Source organism: Hylobates moloch, unplaced genomic scaffold (genome assembly GCF_009828535.3).
Source record: "Hylobates moloch isolate HMO894 unplaced genomic scaffold, HMol_V3 SCAFFOLD_5, whole genome shotgun sequence".
NCBI lineage: Eukaryota > Metazoa > Chordata > Mammalia > Primates > Hylobatidae > Hylobates > Hylobates moloch.
This window is the reverse complement of record NW_026652280.1, coordinates 62,106,841-62,126,653: the sequence shown is the minus strand read 5'-3', so window position 1 is coordinate 62,126,653 and position 19,813 is coordinate 62,106,841. Positions and strand designations below refer to the sequence as shown.

The 19,813-nt window shown below is 43.4% G+C and overlaps 1 pseudogene; it reads right to left on the bottom strand.

The window, feature by feature from the left end:
- Positions 1-18,414: 18,414 nt before the first annotated feature.
- Positions 18,415-18,843, bottom strand: LOC116467808 (immunoglobulin lambda-like polypeptide 1; annotated as a pseudogene).
- Positions 18,844-19,813: the final 970 nt, after the last annotated feature.

Below are 19,813 nucleotides of genomic sequence, written 5' to 3'. Positions count from 1 at the left end.
GATTACAGGGGTGCGCCACCACGCCCAGCTAATTTTTGTATTTTTAGTAGAGACAGGGTTTCACCATGTTGGCCAGGCTGGTCTCGAACTCCTGACCTCAGGTTATCTGCCCCCCTCTTAGCCTGCCAAAGTGCTGGGATTACAGGTGTGAGCCACCCAGCTCGACCTTATTATAAATCTTAAGCCATTTATTGACCACTCACTTTTCTTAAAAAATGCAAACATGAGAATAAACTAAACACACCCCAGACTCACTAGCCCTTGCAGGACAGGAGAGGCCCTGGACAGAGAGCCTGCAAATGCTTTTCTTTTGTTTTTTTGAGACAGAATCTTGTTCTGTCGCCCAGGCTGGAGTGCAGTGGTGTGATCTCGGCTCACTGCAACCTCTGCCTCCTGGGTTCAAGCGATTCTCCTGCCTCAGCCTCTGTAGCTGGGATTACAGGCGCGTGCCATAACACCCTGCTGATTTTTGTATTTTTAGTTGAGACGGAGTTTCATCATGTTGTCCAGCTGGTCTCAAACTCCTGACCTCAGGCAATCCACCCACCTTGGCCTCCCAAAGTGCTGGGATCACAGGCGTGAGCCACTGTGCCTAGCTGCAAATGTTTTTCTTTATACCTAACGTCCGAGCTTCCTCACACATTCTAGGGTTCCATGTTTTGTCACCTCTTACAAGGGAAAGGAAACTGGCTAGAAAATTCATGTACAAGAAGGTCATAACAACTTTCTAGATATCTGATGCTAGTGGTTTCTACATTCCAGTTTGCAACTCTGAGAAACAATATCAAATAAGCACCGTCAAATACCTACTCCCGGCTGTCCTTTATATTGTTACTGTTCTTTGAAATTATCTTTGGGACTAGTTACGTTCTCTCAAACTGTAGCTTTGGTGTATTCCAGAGTACAAACGCTAAAGTCCACACAGAGTCTCCATGTTCAAGTATAAAAATCTGTTTTAGGACAATCCCAGGTACTATAGTGTTTCTTTATCTCTCTGTAGTGTCTACCAGGTGTTGTATCCTTGGACAGGCTGGCCAAATGGCAGCATAATGCAGAGGACAAATTGGTCAACATTCCCACTGCCAAACTTGCTCACCATTCAAACTGGACACTGCCCACAGCCAAGGCTGAAATCTTGAAATCAGTGAGACCTTGGCCTATCTTCATTCTGAAGTTGCACTCTTATGTAACCAAAGTCACTTCTTCACCAATAATTAAATAGAGCTTTCAAAAGGGGTTGGGCATGTTCCTGAGAACCGCCCTGGGCTGGAGCTGGAGGGTCCTGGTCTGCGGGCTCTAAAGGGGGCGCTGGCACCGTTGCTGTCTTCTGGGCACCCAGGAACTCTTGATTTGCTTGTTCCATTGGTGGCCTGAGGATGTGGTATAATTTTGGATCCTCTGCCTGAGAAATAACCCTGTCTTCTCCAGCTTCCAATGTCCCTGACTGAACCTCACTCTGCCTCTGACCATTTTGCAATAGGCTTTTGCGCATCATAAGATTCTAGTCCTGCTCATCCAGGTGTGTGGACACCGAACGCTCAGCTTTCCGCCTCCGGTTTTGGTAAGCTGGCTTGGTGTCCACAGGGGCCAGGCAGCATCGACAGAAGCTGCCAAACAGGCCTGGCTCTTGAGCTGCTCCAGGATGAGAGCAATGAGCTCCGGGTCGCCGGAAGGCAGAGCCAGGATCATGGTGCCCGCGTTGCCTCTGTCTCACCCATTGAGGGAGACAAAATATGGCTTCTTCTCCAGGACAGGGGTGGTGACAGGGGCAGAGGAGAAGGAGACCAATAAGTAAGATTTCTGAGTCAAGGAATATGCAAAATTTTTTACATGCATTGTCAAATTGCCCTTTAAAAAGAATTTAGAAGTGTAGTGTAGAAAAGTATCACTTTCTCCTTGATCTTTCTGACATTGGACATCGGGGCTTTCAATATTTTTATTTTTTAGAGACATGGGGAGGAGAGGTCTCTTTACTTTTCCCAGGCTGGCCTTGAACTCCTGGGTTCAAGTGATCCTCTGATCTCAGCCTCAGAGTAGCTTGGACTACAGCTGTGCACCACCATGCTGGCATAGATATTATGGGGTTTTGATGAATAAAAATTCTTGAAATTCCTTATTTTCTGTTTTCAAAGATATTTGAAAGGAATGTTGAGAGAGACTTCATCTGTTGGTAAAAGGAAACTGGACTTATATAGGATGGGGTTCTGAGGTCTAGAGAGGACACAGATGGGTCACCTCTTTATTTAAGTTCACTGGGTACAGCCAAGGGATCATTACTAGAAGTATGTCATAAGAAAGTACCAGATTAGATTCATGGTAAACAGGATCACCAACCTAACTGGGGCTAGACTTAGAGATGAACTCTGGCTACAAAGCCAGAAAACTGAAGGGAGGTGGTGGAGAAGGTTTGAAACATGTGGATCATGCTAGAGTGGCCTGGAACATGCTATAATAAGGCGCAGCAGCTCTTGAATTAGTTGTGTAATTGAGAATATGAATTCTAGACTCAGACTGCCTGGGTTCACAGTAAGTGTTAGGGATTATTGTGATCATTATTGCCATTGACAACAGCATCATCATATCCACTGAATGGAAAAGGGTTTAGAAGTATTTAAGTGAGAATAATTACTTAACATTGTAATATAATTATGACCAGTTCAGTTAAGTGTAGAACAAAAATTGAACACATAGCCCTTGGGAAGAGGAGACAAAATTGTCATGTTTTATAAATGATACAATTGTGTATCTAGAAAACCTAAGAGAATTAATTAGTGCTTAGTAATGAACTCTGTGACCTTAGGCAAATTATGTCATCTCACTGGGCTTGTTTTTTCATCTACACATTAGGATAATAACTATAATTAATTTATAGGATTAATGTGAAGATTTGCTGAGAAAATACATTCAAAACTCAAGACATAGTGCCTGCCATTTGGCAACTGCTCAATACTGTAAGATACAACTGTACTTTTTGTATCACTCTTGTTATTTTTATTATGGCAGCTATAGGATGAATTTGTAAAAATAATTCCCTTCACTATATATCTTCTATAAACAGTTAAAACCACGAAGGAGAGAAAAGTTTCATTTGTAATCAGAAAAACAATTTTTTTAATTGAAAAAATTATAGAGACGTCTCCCTGTGTTGCCCACGCTGGTCTTGAACTCCTCAGTTCAAGTGATTCTCCCGTCTTGGCCTCCTAAAGTGCTAGGATTACAGGCGTGAGCCACCGTCCATGCCAAAAAAAACCTTATAAAATTCTCAAGAGTAATCTTTATAAAGAATACTAGACCCTATGAAGAGAACTCCAAAATCTACTCAGAGAAAAATAACAACTCGAATAAGCAAAGGAAACTATCATTTTCCTGAAAGTTTCAATATTATAAAGATGTCAGGTTTAATAAAATTCGAATCAAATCTCAACCTAATTTTGGGGGGAGAAACTTTAATGATTCTAAATAAATCTCTCTGGATTAATGAGTGGCAAATGAGATAATGGTAGTTAGCAAACTTTATTGTACAAAGGCAGGGCCAAGAAGAATAAAAATATTCATAAGCCATGTTTCCCTCCTTTAACATAAAAACAGTTCCACGAATTTAATTTTTTAAAAATCTTCATTCTTTTTTACTCTATTAAATGAAAGAATGCTAACGAGACAATGAGCATTTCTTTGTAGACATTACACTATTAATAATCCGGATGTATTTGAGAGTTACATATATTTTATCCCCAGCATTTCTGAATTCACCAAGGGACATTCAATATATTGTCTCACATCTGGAAGAGCCTTGTGAGGTTTTTGGTTTTTGGGGACAGAGCCTCGTTTTGTTACCCAGGCTGGAGTGCAGTGACGCCATCACAGCTCACTGCAGCCTTGAACTCTTGGGCTCAAGATATCCTCCTGTCTCAGCCTCCCAAGTAGATAGAACTACAGGCGTGTGACGCCACACTCAGCTAATATTTTATTTTCTTATTTTTTGTAGAGACAGGGTCTCCCTGTGTTGCCCTGGCTAGGTAAGTCTGTTTTGTCATCAGCTCTAACGAGAAAGGGAAAAACCGACTCAGGCAAGGAAACTTGACAAGGGCAAAGAATGAGTCAACGGCAAAGGCCGGAATGCAGTCATGCCACTCAGTACAAGGAACCATAGCCTGTGCCAGGTCCTGGGGGATACAGGAAGGATGCGGCCTACCTGGGTTTCTCTATGAGGAGCTCCTGCGGTATGGAGGGAGCCCCGCGCAGCACCGAGCATGCGCAGGCCTCGGGATCGCCGCGGGACTGGAACCGCAGGCTCGGGTCTCTGGCTCCCTGCGGCGCTCGGCGAAGGCTGGGCTCTTCCGTCAGGACTGGCCTTTGCCCCGCTGAGGCAAATCACTGTTGTCCTGGAGGTTTCTTTCCCCCTTGTAACAGATATGTTTTTGAAAGATACCCGACCATGCTTCCTTAAGATAAGCTGGTCTGTGTTTCCTGAACCCTTCCCACCCTGAGATGCGGGCGGGAGTCACTCCGGGAAGGAGGAGCGTAGGATAGAGGCTCTTCCAGGCTGGACGAGGACAGGCAACTCCCGCCCCTTCTGCTGGGGTCCCTGCAGGTAGCCAAAAAGAGCGGGGGAACGGGATGGATGGTCAGATGTTCCCAATGTCTGTTTTTGGGCTGAGATGAGGTCATGCAGCGTGGCTGGGGCGGAGTAGGATGGTCTTGGTCCCCAACAAGTGTCACCAGGCTCGGAAGCTCCTGCAGGTCTTTTGGATGGAGGAAGACACAGAGGTGGCTGACTTGAGGACCAGGGGCCCTATGGGTCGCCAGAGGGCAAGAGCGAGAGGGCTTGACAGCAGGAGCTTGTGTGGTTCCAATAGGGGAGAGTTTTGGTGGGGGTTGTGGCATAGGCTCAGAGGGAGTGACTTTACTGGAGACAGCCCACTGGGCACTGACCAAGCCACGAGTGATCCCAGCAGCAAATTTCACCCCCAACAGCAGCAGAGCAAACAGTAACTAGGCAGGCATGGGGCATTGCCTCTGAGACCAGAGGAGGCCTGAGACAACATACCACTCAGGAACCCTTTTATCCTACAGACATCACAAGGATATAGTAAGTCCTGCCCTTTCCACCAGGTCAAGGAAGAGGAAGAAGAGACTAAATGTGAGAGATAGAGTATTTTACCTGAAAACATTTACTTAACCAGGTAAAGATTTTCATTAGCCCTAGGGGGAAGTTGAACTTCGAATGGACCAAATGTTTACACTGAAACAAGCCTGTATAAATGGGAAGAAATGGAAATATTGTAATGAGATTAAATCTAGCCTTTCCCCTGCTACCTGGGAGGTGAAGAGGAGCAGGTGTGCTTCTAAATGAGCAAGCATAGGGAAAATGCACTCTAAATTCTTTGCACATCTGGGAGGTGGTATGAGTAATTTTTCTAGCTTGCTGCATCCTATCTTCTGTGTGTTGTATGAAGTGAAAGACTGCATTTAAGATTAAGTGGGCTGGCCGGGCACGGAGGCTCACACCTGTAATCCCAGCACTTTGGGAGGCCGAGGTGGGCAGATCACTTGAGGTCAGGAGTTCCAGACCAGTCTGGCCAACATGGCAAAACCCCATCTCTACTAAAAATACAGAAAAAAAAAATTAGCTGTGCGTGGTGGCGGACACCTGTAATCCCAGCTACTCAGGAGGCTGACACATGAGAGTTGCTTGAACCTAGGAGGCGGAGGTTGCAGGGAGCCGAGATCGTGCCACTGCACGCCAGCCTGGGCAACAGAGTGAGACTCTGTCTCAAAAAAAAAAAAAAAAAAAAAAAAAAAACTACTCTGATTCAAGTGAGGTAGGATCCAGGGTCCAGACCAATCCCTGGGACATTTCCATGAAAGTATCTTTGTAGCACACCAAAGTGCCACCGGAAATGATCTGAAAACTATTACCTTACATGTCACTCCACTCCCAAACCACTTCAACCTCCCCCATTTCCACCCATAATTACTTGGTGTTGAAAGCAGAGAGTCTGACATCAGCTTTTGGGTACAGAGTAAATCACAAACAGGACAGTATGGTAGGAGGAAACATACCAGCTAAATGTAAAGACATAGACATGGTTTAATTGATCTTCTTACAACATACTAACTACTATTACTGTTTGAACAGTGCTTTGGGGCCAATGATTGTTGAAATATTATGACTTTCCATGATGTGAACATTCAGCCTGCTGGTCAAAACTGAGAGGCTAATGAGGAGGATTCTCCGGGTGAAAACATCCATTACCCATTAAGGCTGTGTGTTGGACATCTGAATGAGAGAGCAGGGTGGTCGAGAGGAAATTCTACAAGAGGTGACAGCAGCAGGCCTGCCAACAGACTGCTCTGAGCTGTTCCCATTCACCCGGTACAGCTGTCTAGAGGATTATGCCAATGAGGAGAGGGCCTTTTGTCAGAAACCCTGTCCCATCCGACCATTTGTAAAGCTGCCTCATGAGACAGGGCTGGCGGAGGCTCTGCAAACATTCTGGTGACCCCCTCCTGGACAAAGCAGACTTTCACAAAGAGACTCTCAGAGCAGGAGGACTCTGCCCCACCTTGTGTATAGCCCCTCTGAAAGCATAATTTTTCAGTGGTTCATTATAAGCATACATGCCCTAGGTTAAAAAAAAATTAAACAGTACAGAAGGATTTATAATGAAAATCAACAGCTCTCCTCTCACAGTCCCCATCCCAAAAGGGAAAATTCTTTTTAACTAGTTGAATCGTCTCTGTTTTTATTCTTATGGTGATTGCCTCATATCCTTAAATAATATGCTAACGCAGGTATTATTTTGCTTTGGTTTTTGTTTTTGTGAGACAGGGTCTTGCTCTATCACCAAGGCTGGAGTGAAGTGGCACCATCTTGGCTCACTGCAGCCTTGGCCTTTCTGGCTCAAACAGTCTTCCCACCTCAGCCTCCTGAGTAGCTGAGACTACAGCTGCGTGCCTCCATGCCTGGCTAATTTTTGTATTTTTTTGTAGAGATCAGGTTTCATCATGTTGCCCAGGCGGGTCTCAAACTCCTGAGCTCGAGTGATCCACCTGCCTTGGCCTCCCAGAATGCCGGGATTACAGGCATGAGTCACCGTGCCTGGCAGTTGTTTCTTGATACAGTATTTTATAGTTTTGTTTGTTTTGTTTTGTTTTTAGAGACAGGATCTTATTCTGTCACGCAGGCTAGAGTGCACAATCAGCACTCACTGTGACTTTGAGATTCTTGAGCTCAATCCATCTTCCCACCTCAGCCTGATGAGAGGTTACAAGCATCCATCATCACACCTCGTTAATTTAAAAAATAATAATAATGTTTTTGGCTGGGCACGGTGGCTCACGCCTGTAATCCCAGCACTTTGGGAGGTTGAGGTGGGTGGATCACCTTAGGTTAGGAGTTCGAGACCAACTTGGCCAACATGGTGAAACCCCATCTCTACTGAAAAAAATACAAAAAAATTAGCCAGACCTGGTGACTCATGCCTGTAGTCCCAGCTACTTGGGAGGCTGAGGCAGTAGAATTGCTTGAACTCAGGAGGGGGAGGTTGCCTTGAGCTGATACTGTGCCACTACACTCCAGCCTGGGAGACAGAGTAAGACTCCATCTCAAAATAATTAATTAAGCAATTAATTTTTTTTTTTTTTTTTTAGAAATGGTGGTCTCATTATGTTGCCTCCATGCCTCAAACAATCCTTTTGCCTCAAGCCTCCCACAGTCTTGGGACTAGAGGCATGCACCACCTTGTTTGGCCTTAATATAGTATTTTCGGGAACTATCTATTGACTTTCTTTTTATGCAAAATGAAGATTTAGTGCACCTTTACCCAGCCCCTTCTAACAATAGAATTATATTCTTATTTTGAATTCCTCTTTCCTTGCATTTATGATTTTAAATTAGCACCTTCATTTCTCATGATGTCGCCTATTGACATTATCTCTTCCCATTTTCTTTCATCTCTTCTCTTTTTAAGTTTCTTTTTTCTTTTCTTTTATTTATTTATTTTGAGACAGGGTCTCACTTTGTCTCAAACAAAACAAAACAAAACAAAACAAAAAACAGGTTGCTGGAATCCATTCACAGGCATTCCAGTTCAGTAGGTCTGGGGCAAGACCCAAGAATGTACATTTCCAACAAGCTCCTGGGTGATGCTGGTGCTCTCAGTATGGGAATCATACTTTGAGAACCATTGGTCTAAGGGAAGCATGGCCACTGCAGTAATCGGGATATTGCTTTGGCTACTTTAGGAAGTTTCTGGGTTTTTTTGTTGTTTTGTTTTGTTTCGTTTTGTTTTTTGAGACAAAGTTTCACTCTGTTGCCTAGGCTGGAGTGCAGTGGTGCAATCTTGGCTCACCGCAACCTCCGCCTCCTGGATTCAAGCAATTCTCATGCCTCAGCCTCCCAAGTAGCTGGGATTACAGGCGCCTGCCACCACACCTGGCTAATTTTTGTATTTTTAGTAGAGACAAGATTTCACCATGTTGGCCAGGCTGGTCTCAAACTCCCGACCTCAGGTGATCCACCCGCCTTGGCCTCCCAAAGTGATGGGATTACAGACATGAGCCACAGCACCCGCCACTACTTTATTTATTTATTTATGAGACAGAGTCTCACTGTGTCACCTAAGATGGAGTGCAATGGCATAATCTCGGCTCACTGCAACCTTCATCTCTCAGGTTCAAGCGATTCTCATGTCTCAGCCTCTTGAGAGCTGGGATTACAGGCGCCTGTCACCACACCAGGCTAATTTTTGTATTTTTAGTAGAGATGGGGTTTCACCATGCCAGTCTGGTCTCAAACTCCCGACCTCAAGTGATCTGCCTGCTTCAGCCTCCCAAAGTGGTGGGATTACAGGCATAAGCCATCACGCCCAGCCTAATTTCTTTACTATCATTTTAATGGGGTCACAGAAGGATGATCACATAAATAATATGTCATTCCCCCATATTGAATGACAAGTTTTATCCCTTTCTAATGAGACTAATACATAATTCAGACTTTGAAACTGAGTCATTAAGTTGGATAATTCACATTACACTACTCTTGGAAAGACTATCATTTTACTATTTCTAAAAATATATATTTTTAGCATATAATTAAAGGAATAAACTTTTTATAGGGAGTTTTCATCCACCACATCTCTTGTGTGGGCTACTTCCTTTCCAGAGTGTTCTTTAAACTAGGGGACTAGAGTTTCTTTGACTGAACAGAACTGTAGAGCACATAAATAAAATGGTTGTCTATTTCCCATTAACTATGAATAATTCATTTTTTTATCATTACTGACAAAAATGTTACTGAACATCCAGGTCACTAGAAGTTCAGTTTATAGACACTATTTTTTTTTAATTATTGAGAAGAAAAAAAAGCTCTTAATTTCCATGACCACATAAAATAATATTAACGGACCACTTAAATGAGTTCATATATACAGGTTGTAAATTAGTATTTTTTGAGAACCTATGTGCCCCATAACTTTCATATATTCACCAATCACCAATTGATGCCTTCAACAATACTTTTTTTTTTTTTTTTTTTGAGATGGAATCTTGCTATGTTGCTCAGGTTGGTCCTAACTCCTGGGCTCAAATTATCCTCCTGCCTCAGCCTCCTGAATAGCTGGGATTATAGGCATGCACCACCATGCCTGTATCTTATGAAGATCTTATTTCTATCATGTTGCTGAGGAAATAGGCTACCCTGATTACCCTGTGTAAAGTCACATAGGAAAGAATTGACTGGGTTGGGGTTAATTTCCATTTCTGCTGGACCCCAAAGCCTATGCCCTTTGTACTACTTCATAGACCTAAAGATAGCTGGGTACAGCTGTTCCCATCTGTTTTTATTCCCCAGGGTTGTGATAGCAAAATATCACAGCTGGGTGGCTTCAGAACACCGAAATTTATCATCTCATACTTCTGGAGGCTGGAAGTCTGAAATTAATGCATTGGTAGGGCCATGCTCTCTCAAAGGCTCTAGGGAGAATCTGTTCCATGCCTTTCTCTTAGCTTCTGGTGTCACAAGCAGTGCTTGGCTTGTAGCTGCATAACTCTAATCACTGCCTCTGTGGTCACATGACATTCTTCCTGTGTGTGTCTGTCTTCACACGGTTATCATCCTGTACCAGTCATAGTGGATTAGGAGGCCTCCCCGTTCCAGTATGATCTCATGTTAACTAATTAGATCTTCAATGATCCTATTTCCAAATAAGGTCACATTCTGAGGTTCTGGAGATTAGGATTTCAACATATGTTTTTTGAGGGGACACAGTTCAACCACCACACCATCTTAATTGGGTTTCCTTGTCTAAAAGGACTCAATTTCAATCACTTACTGATGAATAAATGTATGATTAGCTAAAAATTCTCAAAATTAACTTATATAAATGCCTACACAATTTCCTAAAAGGAGAGTAAAATTCCTTTTGAAGGAAACCTGATGTTTTCATCTTGAATCTGTATTGGAATCATGTCATTGAAATATTTCACACTAGTGGATAGTTTTTATTTTGAGTTAAAATTTTGCAAAGATTGAAATGTACCCAGGAGTTACTGTTATCACATTAGAAGTAACAGAATCACAGAAGTAACAGAATCACATTCATTCCTAAAAAGCATAGTCTCACAGAAAGTAGTTTTAGAGTATTAAACAATGCATCATGATAAAAATTAGATCTTTTTAGAATGTAAAGATTTTTTTGGAGTACTTCCTTTTTTTTTTTTTTTTTTGAGACGGAGTCTCGCTCTGTCACCCAGGCTGGAGTGCAGTGGCACAATCTTGGCTCACTGCAAGCTCCGCCTCCCGGGTTCACGCCATTCTCCTGCCTCAGCCTCTCTGAGTAGCTGGGACTACAGGCGCCTGCCACCACGCCCGGCTAATTTTTTGTATTTTTAGTAGAGATGGGGTTTCACCGTGGTCTCGATCTCCTGACCTCGTGATCCGCCCGCCTCAGCCTTCCAAAGTGCTGGGATTACAAGCGTGAGCCACCGCGCCCGGCCAAGGAGTACTTCCTTCTTTGTAGAATCTGAAGAAAAACAATAACTAAAATCAGTGTGGAGTTCACCTCAATGCTGAGTTTAATTATTGTCTTGCAAATATTTACAATACTATTGTTTTATTGCAGATGGCTTTTCCAGAAATGTCGAGCTGCCCATTATGACTGGATGTACATACTGTATACTAATATTTTCTTTCTGTTAACAGATAGCAGATTATTTCAAATATACAAACAGGATTATTTCACATATGTAAATAATTACAGGCTGTTTTTTGTTACTCAGATATCTACTGTATTCCTTATAAAAATGAATGTCAATAGAACCTGAATTCCCCTGGTCGAAACAGTGATCTCTCTGGGCTATAGCACAGGGCCCCTCTCAGATGTCTAAAACCATTAGGAGTGACAAAGTTGTACTTTCAAAAAGGCACATATTTACATATGGCTTGAATAAATAATTTTCCCTCTAGTTGCAGTTCTGTTACTTGTATGGTTTCATTTCCCTTCACTTACTATCGATCACCGTCCCCCATCATCCGCAAAGACAGTCTGAGTATAAGGTAATATCATTTTCTGGTTATATACATTTCTCTTCTAAGATTCAGGATATATGGTAGTTCATGTATTTAACAAAAGTAACCTGAATGTTCCCTGGGTCCTCCAGCTTTCAACATGCTTGTGGGCGTATGTATGAACTTGGGTGTGTATATGTGGCCAAGGAAACACGTCTATTTAAAGCCTATACAAAGCAGCTGAAACTCCCACCCTACTTGTCTGCAGCAAGTCCAATTTCCTCCACAGCCGTTTCTGAGTCTCCTTCAAGGTAGGTGAGGGTTGCTTCTCTTTTTCACATTTTCTTTTTTTTCTTTTTGAGACAGAGTCTCGCTCTGTTGCCCAGGCTGGAGTGCAGTGGCAGGATCTCAGCTCAGTGCAACCTCCACCTTCCAGGTTCAAGCGATTCTCCTGCCTCAGGCTCCAGAGTAGCTGGGATTACAGGCGCCCACCACCACGCCTGGCAAATTTTTGTCTTTTTAGTAGAGATGGGTTTTTGCCATCTTGGCCAGGTTGGTCTTGAACTCCTGATCTCAGGTGATCCACCTGCCTTGGCCTCCCAAGATGCTGGGATTACAGGTGTGAGTCACCATGCCTGGCCATCCTTTTCACACTTTCATTCTGGTTATCTTGTATCAGATCTTATACTCCCCACACCTCAAGGCTTCTTTGCCATTTACCTCTGGCTGTTTCATAACTATTTCTCAGCCTGCTACCCTTCTCCCTAACCTCTTCCCCTCCTACACCAGGTGCAGAGCCCTGTGCCTTATTTTGCAAAGAATGGAAGGCAAGGCTGCCATGTTTAAGACTTTATATGGGTAGAGATGAACACAAGGGAACTGTTCTGCAGAAAAAGGAACCTTAAGTCTGGATATCTATTATCACTGCTAGTGCCACCCATTGGCCACACTCCTTCAGTTGAAATCCCCTTGGGCCATCTGTTTTCCATCCCCAGCCTACCACTTTGTTGTTCAGGCTCAGTTCCTCCTTTTCATCTCCCTCACTTCTACCACTTTCTGGTACAAGAAGCAAAAATCTTGTAGAAATTATAAAGAAAATCTCTGCTGAAGACAAAGACACTCCCCGCCTTAGTCCATTTTTTGTTGCTTTAACTGAATACCTAAGACTGGTAATTTATAAAGAAAAGAAACTTATTTCTTATAGTTCTAGAGGCTGGAAAGTCCAAGAGCATTGCACCAGCCTCTGGTAAGGGCCTTCTTGCTACATGATAACATGAAAGAGAGCATCACATGGTGAGAGGGCAAGAGGGTGAGTGTCACCTGAGGGTTCTCTTCCTCTTCTTGTGCAGCCACCAGTCCTATTGTGGGTCCCCCACCCTGATGACCTCCTCTAATCCTAATTGCCTCCGAAAGGACTCACCTCCAATCAGCATTTGAATTGGGGGATTAAATTTCCAACATGTGAAGTTTGAGGGGCACATTCAAACCACAACATTCTGTACCTTTACATTATTGAAAGTTATATTAATGACAGCATTATATTATTAAACAACACCTACCATCTCAGTCTGAAATATGTGCATTCAGATTATTCAACTGCTAGCTATCCTTAAGAAAGATGAACTGAAAAGGCTCAGAAAAGGTCCCTTCTAGAACAAAATAAAAATATCTTTTAAGCTTCTACTTCAGAATGCAGGCACCACTCCAGTTTTAAACTAGCACTTTAAAATTCTTTCTGCTACTGAAAAATTTTTTTTTTTTTGAGACAGTTTCACTCTTGTCACCCAGGCTGCAGTGCAATGGTATGATCTCAACTCACTGCAACCTCAGCCTCCCAGGTTCAAGTGATTCTCCTGCCTCAGCCTCCCGAGTAGCTGGGATTACAGGCACCCGCCATCATGCCTGGCTAATTTTTCTATTTTTAGTAGAGACTGGGTTTCACCATGTTGGCCAGGCTGATCTCAAGCTTCTGACATCAGTTGATACACCCGCCTCAGCCTCCCAAAGTGCTGGGATTACAGGTGTGAGCCACTGTGCCCAGTCTCTGTTACTGAAATCTTTCCACAATATCTATTTAAGATTTCTTATGGATTGTGTATTACCATATTAGTGACATGAGAGATCTCAAAGAATAGGGACTTTTTCTGGCCTCCAGAGGTTCCATCACATAAGACCACTCACTGAATTTGAATTCTAGTGCTGGCTGTGTTATGTGTTGGCTAAGTGACCTTGGACAAGTCACCTAAGCTCTCAGAACTTTAGTTATGTCACCTGTAGAATGAGGAGAATAATACCAGCCTCAAAGTGCTTTTGGGGTTTTGTAAGAAATAAGTGAGAACATTTGTTAAAAAAAAGTAAGGACTTATACAACTGTGTGCAAATATACACTGTTATAAGTACTAAATCTTGGTTTATTCTAAGAAGTTCTTGTGATGAGCAGACATCGTGAAAAGTATTTTTTTTATGGATTCCAGGATGTTTCTTGAAGCTGGTTAGAAGCTGGAAAGAAGAAAGGGGGGCTTTTTGAAGGCAGAGTCACTCATAATATCTCTGCCCAGTTCCCCAACGTTATATCAGACTCCTGAGCAGATTGGGGTACTATAATTATATTAGTCAGGATTCTCCAGAGAAACAGAACCAATAGGAGGTAGATATAGATAAAGATGCAGCTATAGATATAGATAGGATACAGAGATTTATTATAAGAAATTGGCTCACATGATTAGGAGGCTGAGAAGTCCCATGATCTTGCCATCTGTAAGTTGGAGACTCAGGGAAGTGGGTGGTGCAATTCCAGTCCTAGTGTGAAGGCCTGAGATCCAGGGAAGCCCACGTTGTAAATCCCAGTCCAAGGGCAGGAGAAGACCTCCCCCAACTCAAGTAGCCAGGCTGGAAGCAAAAGGGGCCAAATTCTTTCTTCCTCCACCTGTTGTTCTTTTCAGGCTGGAAATGAATTTGATGGTGCCAACCCACATTGGAGAGAGCAACCTACTTTACCAAGTCCACTGATCCCGATGTTGATCTCAGACAGAAACACCCTCACAGACACACCCAAACCATATTTATTTATTTATTTGTTTATTTATTTTTTGAGATGGAATTTTGTTCTTGTCGCCCATGCTGGAATGCAATGTGTGATCTCAGCTCATCACAACCTCCGCCTCCTAGGTTCAAGAGATTCTCCTGCCTCACTCAGCCTCCCAAGTAGCTGGGATTATAGGCACCCACAACCATGCCTGGCTAATTTTTGTATTTTGTAGAGACAGAGTTTCACCATGTTGGCCAGGCTGGTCTCGAACTCCTGACCTCAGGTGACCTGCCCACCTGGGCCTCCTAAAGTGCTGGGATTACAGGCGTGAGGCACCATGCCCAGCCCCCTAGAACAATATTTAATCTGAGCACCCCTGGCACAATTAAGTAATTTTAAGATGTGTTAAATTAACTATCACAATAATAAACTAAAAAGGGAAGGCCAAAGAGCAAGCTTTCAAGTGTGTGCATTGTATGAAAACTGGAGCTCCAACTGGGCGCAGTGGCTCACGCCTGTGATCCCAGCACTTTGGGAAGCCGAGACAGGTGGATCACTTTAGGCCAGGAGTTCAGGATCAGCCTGGGTAACACAGTGAAATCCGTCTCTACTAAAAATAGAAAAAACTAGCTTGGCATGGTGGCACATGCATGTAATCCCAGCTACTCAGGAGGCTGAGGCATGAGAATTGCTTGAACCCAGGAGCTGGAGGCTCCAGTGTGCTAAGATGTCACCAATGCAGTCCAGCCTGGGTGACAGAGCAAGACCCTCTCTAAAAATATATATATAAGAAAACTGGAGCTCCAGCCTCCTGGGTAACAGCTGAGTTCCTCGATTCAAAATCTTGTCCTGACACTAGCAGCAAGACCTTGGCCAAGCTACTTAAACTTTATTTATCTCAGTCTCATAATTTGTCAAATGTGCATCCAATCACACCTGTTTCATAGCGTTCCTGTGAGGAGTCAATAAGCTAATACATCTAAGGCTTCGGGAGGGTGCATGACAATGGCATAATGCAACAAATGTTAACCACTATTTTAGCCGAACAGCTTGAAGGTAGAGCTTATCCCAGACTGGGGGAGACTTTTCGCTTCCCCTTAAGCTCAGAATGCTTGACTTAAACCTTTGAATTTGATCATTGGATCTTATGCTTCTGCCAGCAAATGGTGGGAACTAATTCCCACAGTTATTCCCTTCTCACTACCTTGCTATTTCTTTAAATGCAAGCACTCATATATTTATTGATTACTATTGCACTTGTATAAACATCTTAGTTTTTATTTGCTCTGTCCTCACAGTTTGTTTTCTCGACTCTCTACTATGATTGTGGTTCTGCCTGCAACAATACGCTACTTGTGTCTTCACTAGAGAGGGCCAGAGAAAGAAATAGAATTGTCTTACAGACAATGCTTTCATTGAACATCCTCACACACTGTGTGTGTGCCTGTTTCTGTTGCTTTGTTGACGCATATCCAGCTTGTGGCCTGCCTTCTTTCCTAGACTTTCTTCCCTGTTCCATCTAATCAATGGTTTTCCAGTTTGTGTTTATGGAATGTATTCCCTCCTTATCCACAAAAATCTACCTCCATAACCTCAAAATGTATGTGGGTGTGACAGTCAGAAGCAAACAGTAGAGGCGTTGTGTCTTGGAGCCAATTTATAAGCGTAGGAGGTCCTGGGACCTGAGCATTTCGTTTAGGCCCAAATATGAAAAGCTGGCATCTTTGTGGAATGATCTCAAAACTCTCTGGGGTGAGGAAACGGGAAAGGTCTATGGGCAGTTACAGGTTTAACCTGTTTGGTTTCTTTTTGCTAGAGCAAGGTGAGCATGGTTTAGGGTTTGCTTTCTCTGCTCTGAAGTTTCAGAGCTTCCATGGTGAACTTGGAGGTGAACGAGGTAACTGAGATCAACATTTCACTTTATCTAAACAGGGGGCTACTTTGTAAGCCAGATGATCAGCCTAGTATTCCAGCCGAGAGAGGAAAGTTCTCCAAAAGTCAGAGATACTTGGGAAAGCATCACCTTCCCTATGCCAACATACTTAGTAAGCTTAAGAATCATAAACCCAACAAAGGCAGTTAACTCTGCTACCAAATATTTTTACCAAAATATAAAAATCTATCATGTGTCTGTCTGCTCTGGGATCTCTCTACCTCTGGTTCTTGACATTGATGCCAAGAAGCCTATGTTTTCTTGCCTTTCTTTCCTGTTTCTAGAATTCTTTTGATTATCTCAATTTCCCTTTTTTCCTTTGTTCTTTTCTTTTTTTTTCTTTTTAGATAAGGTCTCGCCCTGTTACCCAGGCTGGAGTGCAGTGGCACAATCTTGGCTTACTGCAACCGCAACCTCCCAGGCTCTAGCCATCCTCCTACCTCAGCCTTCTGAGCAGCTGGGACTATAGACACGTGCCACACACCCAGCTAATTTTGTATTATTTGGTAGACGTGAGGTTTCGCCATGTTGCGCAGGCTGGTCTCGAACTTCTGGGCTCAAGCCGTCCTCCTGCCTTGGCTTCCCACAGTGGTAGGATTACACATGTGAGCCACTGTGCCTTGACCTTTATCCGTTTTTTAACTTCATATTACTTTCTAATCATTAAAAATGCACATCACGTTCATTTACATATGATGCATTTAGAATTTTATTGTGCTTTTCTTTTTTTCTTTTTTTATTCACTTAGTATATTTTGGGAATTTCTCCATGTAATCAAAATCTTTTGAAAATATAACTCTTGGCTGGGCGTGGTGGCTCACGCCTGTAATCCCAGCACTTTGGGAGGCCGAGGCGGGCGGATCACCTGAGGTCGGGAGTTCGAGACCAGCCTGACCAACATGGAGAAATCCCATCTCTACTAAAAATACAAAATTAGCTGGGCGTGGTAGCGCATACCTGTAATCCCAGCTACTCGGGAGGCTGAGGCAGAAGAATTGCTTGAACCTGGGAGGTGGAGGTTGTGGTGAACTGAGATGGCACCATTGCACTCCAGCCTGGGAAACAAGAGTAAAACTCTGTCTCAAAAAAAAAAAAAAGAAAGAAAGAAAGAAAGAAAAAAAGAAAAGAAAATATAACTTTTGAAGATTATTTAATATCACAACATATACTATAATTGCTTAACCACTCTGTTTTTTGACATTTAGATTGTCATTTTTTTAAGAGTTGAAGTCTTTGCCTGCCTGTATCAAAACATTTCATGTACTCCATTAAATATATATACCGACATTTACCCCCAAAAATTAAAAATTAGGGCCGGGCGCGGTGGCTCACGCCTCTAATCCCAGCACTTTGGGAGGCCGAGGCGGGCGGATCACGAGGTCAGGAGATCGAGACCATCCTAGTTAACACGGTGAAACCCTGTCTCCACTAAAAATACAAAAAAAAAAAAAAAAAATTAAAAATTAAAAAAAAAAATAGAGTCAGGTCTCACTATGTTGCCCAGGCTGGACTCCAACTCCTGGGCTCACGCAATCCACCCATCTAGCTTCCTGAGTAGCTGGGACTGCAGGTGCGTGCTGCCAAGCCTGGCCTGTCACTTTTCCATACTGATCTCATTCAGATGTTGGCTAGCTTTGTCATCTGCATGAGTGACTCTTGGGAAGTCCTCTGCCGGCTATGACACAAAATCCAATAAAGTGATATTAACAAGTTAATGAAATCATGCATTCAGGTGTATCTGTGTTGAAGGCCAGTGGTCTTCACTAATATTCACATCTTCTTCTTCTTCTTTTTTTTTTTTTTTTTCTGTTTGACAATGAGAATACTTATTGAGGGTTTATTGGGTGCAGGGAGAAGGGCTGGATGACTTGGGATGGGAGGAGAGACCCCTCCCCTGGGATCCTGCAGCTCCAGGCCTCCATGGGTGGGGTGAGGGCCGGGGACCTAAGAACATTCTGTATGGGCCATTGTCTTCTCCAGGGTGCTCCCTTTATGCATGGCCCAGCAGCTGTAGCTGCTGCGGGATCTCCACTCTTCAGGCATCAGGCTCAAGTAGCTGCTGGCCTGTTTCTTGCTCTGTTTGGAAGGCTTAGTGGTCTCCATGTCCTGGGTGATGATGACGCCGTCTGCCTTCCAGGCCACTGTCACGGTGCCCAGGTAGAAGTCATTCATGGGACACACTAGGGTGGCCTTGTTAGCTTGGAGCTCATCAGAGGAGGGCGGGAACAGAGTGACCAAAAGGGGAGCCTTGGGCTTACCTAAGACAGTGAGCTGGGTCCTGCTGCCAAACATGTGCGACAGTGAATGATGCTTGGATCGAAACCCTTAGGGCCAGAACCTGGGGCCAGTCCAGGAGCTGGGCTGGAGCAGAAACAATTATGGTGGAAGGGGAAACAAACATATCCTTCACATGGCAGCAGGAGAGAGAATGAGCATTCACATCCTCTTCTAAAGACTTCTGCCTCTAATAAGCCCTCCCACGCCACTCACAGCTGATTGGACCAAGGATGGACACCTGACCCAAGACAGGCCAGATACTATGGTGTTGGCCAGTGGGAAAAGGTAAACTGGGTCACAAAGAGGAACCATGAGAGTAGGAGGCAGCTACCCTAGGGAGCCAGAGATGAGAACATGCAAAGAAAAGCTTTGAGGGAGAAACCACAGTTGGAGAAAGACTGGAGATTACAGCTCCCAACCTGGCTCTGCCAGCTGGTTTTGTTCCTCAGCTTTCTTGAGCTGTAATTGACAAAGAAAAGTTGTATGTGTTTAAGGTATAATGTGATGTTTTGATATACATCATGAAATACATTATGAAATGATTGCCATAATCAAGCTGATTAACAATACGATCTTACCTCACATAGCTACCATTTGTGTGGTGTGATGAGAACATTTAAGATGGACTCTCTTTACAAATTTCAAGTAAATAATACAGTATTGTCAACCATAGTCAGCAGACTGTACATTAGATCTCCAGAACTTACTCATTTTCTAACTGAAACTTCACACCTCTTGAACAATATCTACCATTTTTCCCACCCCCCAGCCCCTGGCCACCACTGTTCTACTCCCCGGCTCCTGTGAGTTTGACTCTGTTAGATTCCTCATATAAGGGAGATCATGGGACATTTCTATGTCTGGCCGACTCTACTTAGCATAATATCCTCCAAATTGTCACAAACGATGGGATTTCTTTCCTTCTTAAACTCCAGTAACACTCCATTGCACATATATACCACATTTTCTTCATCCATTTATTCACCCACATTTGTATAGGTTGTTTCTGTACCTTGGCTATTGTGACTCATGCTGCAATAAACATGGGAGTGCAGATATCTCTGCA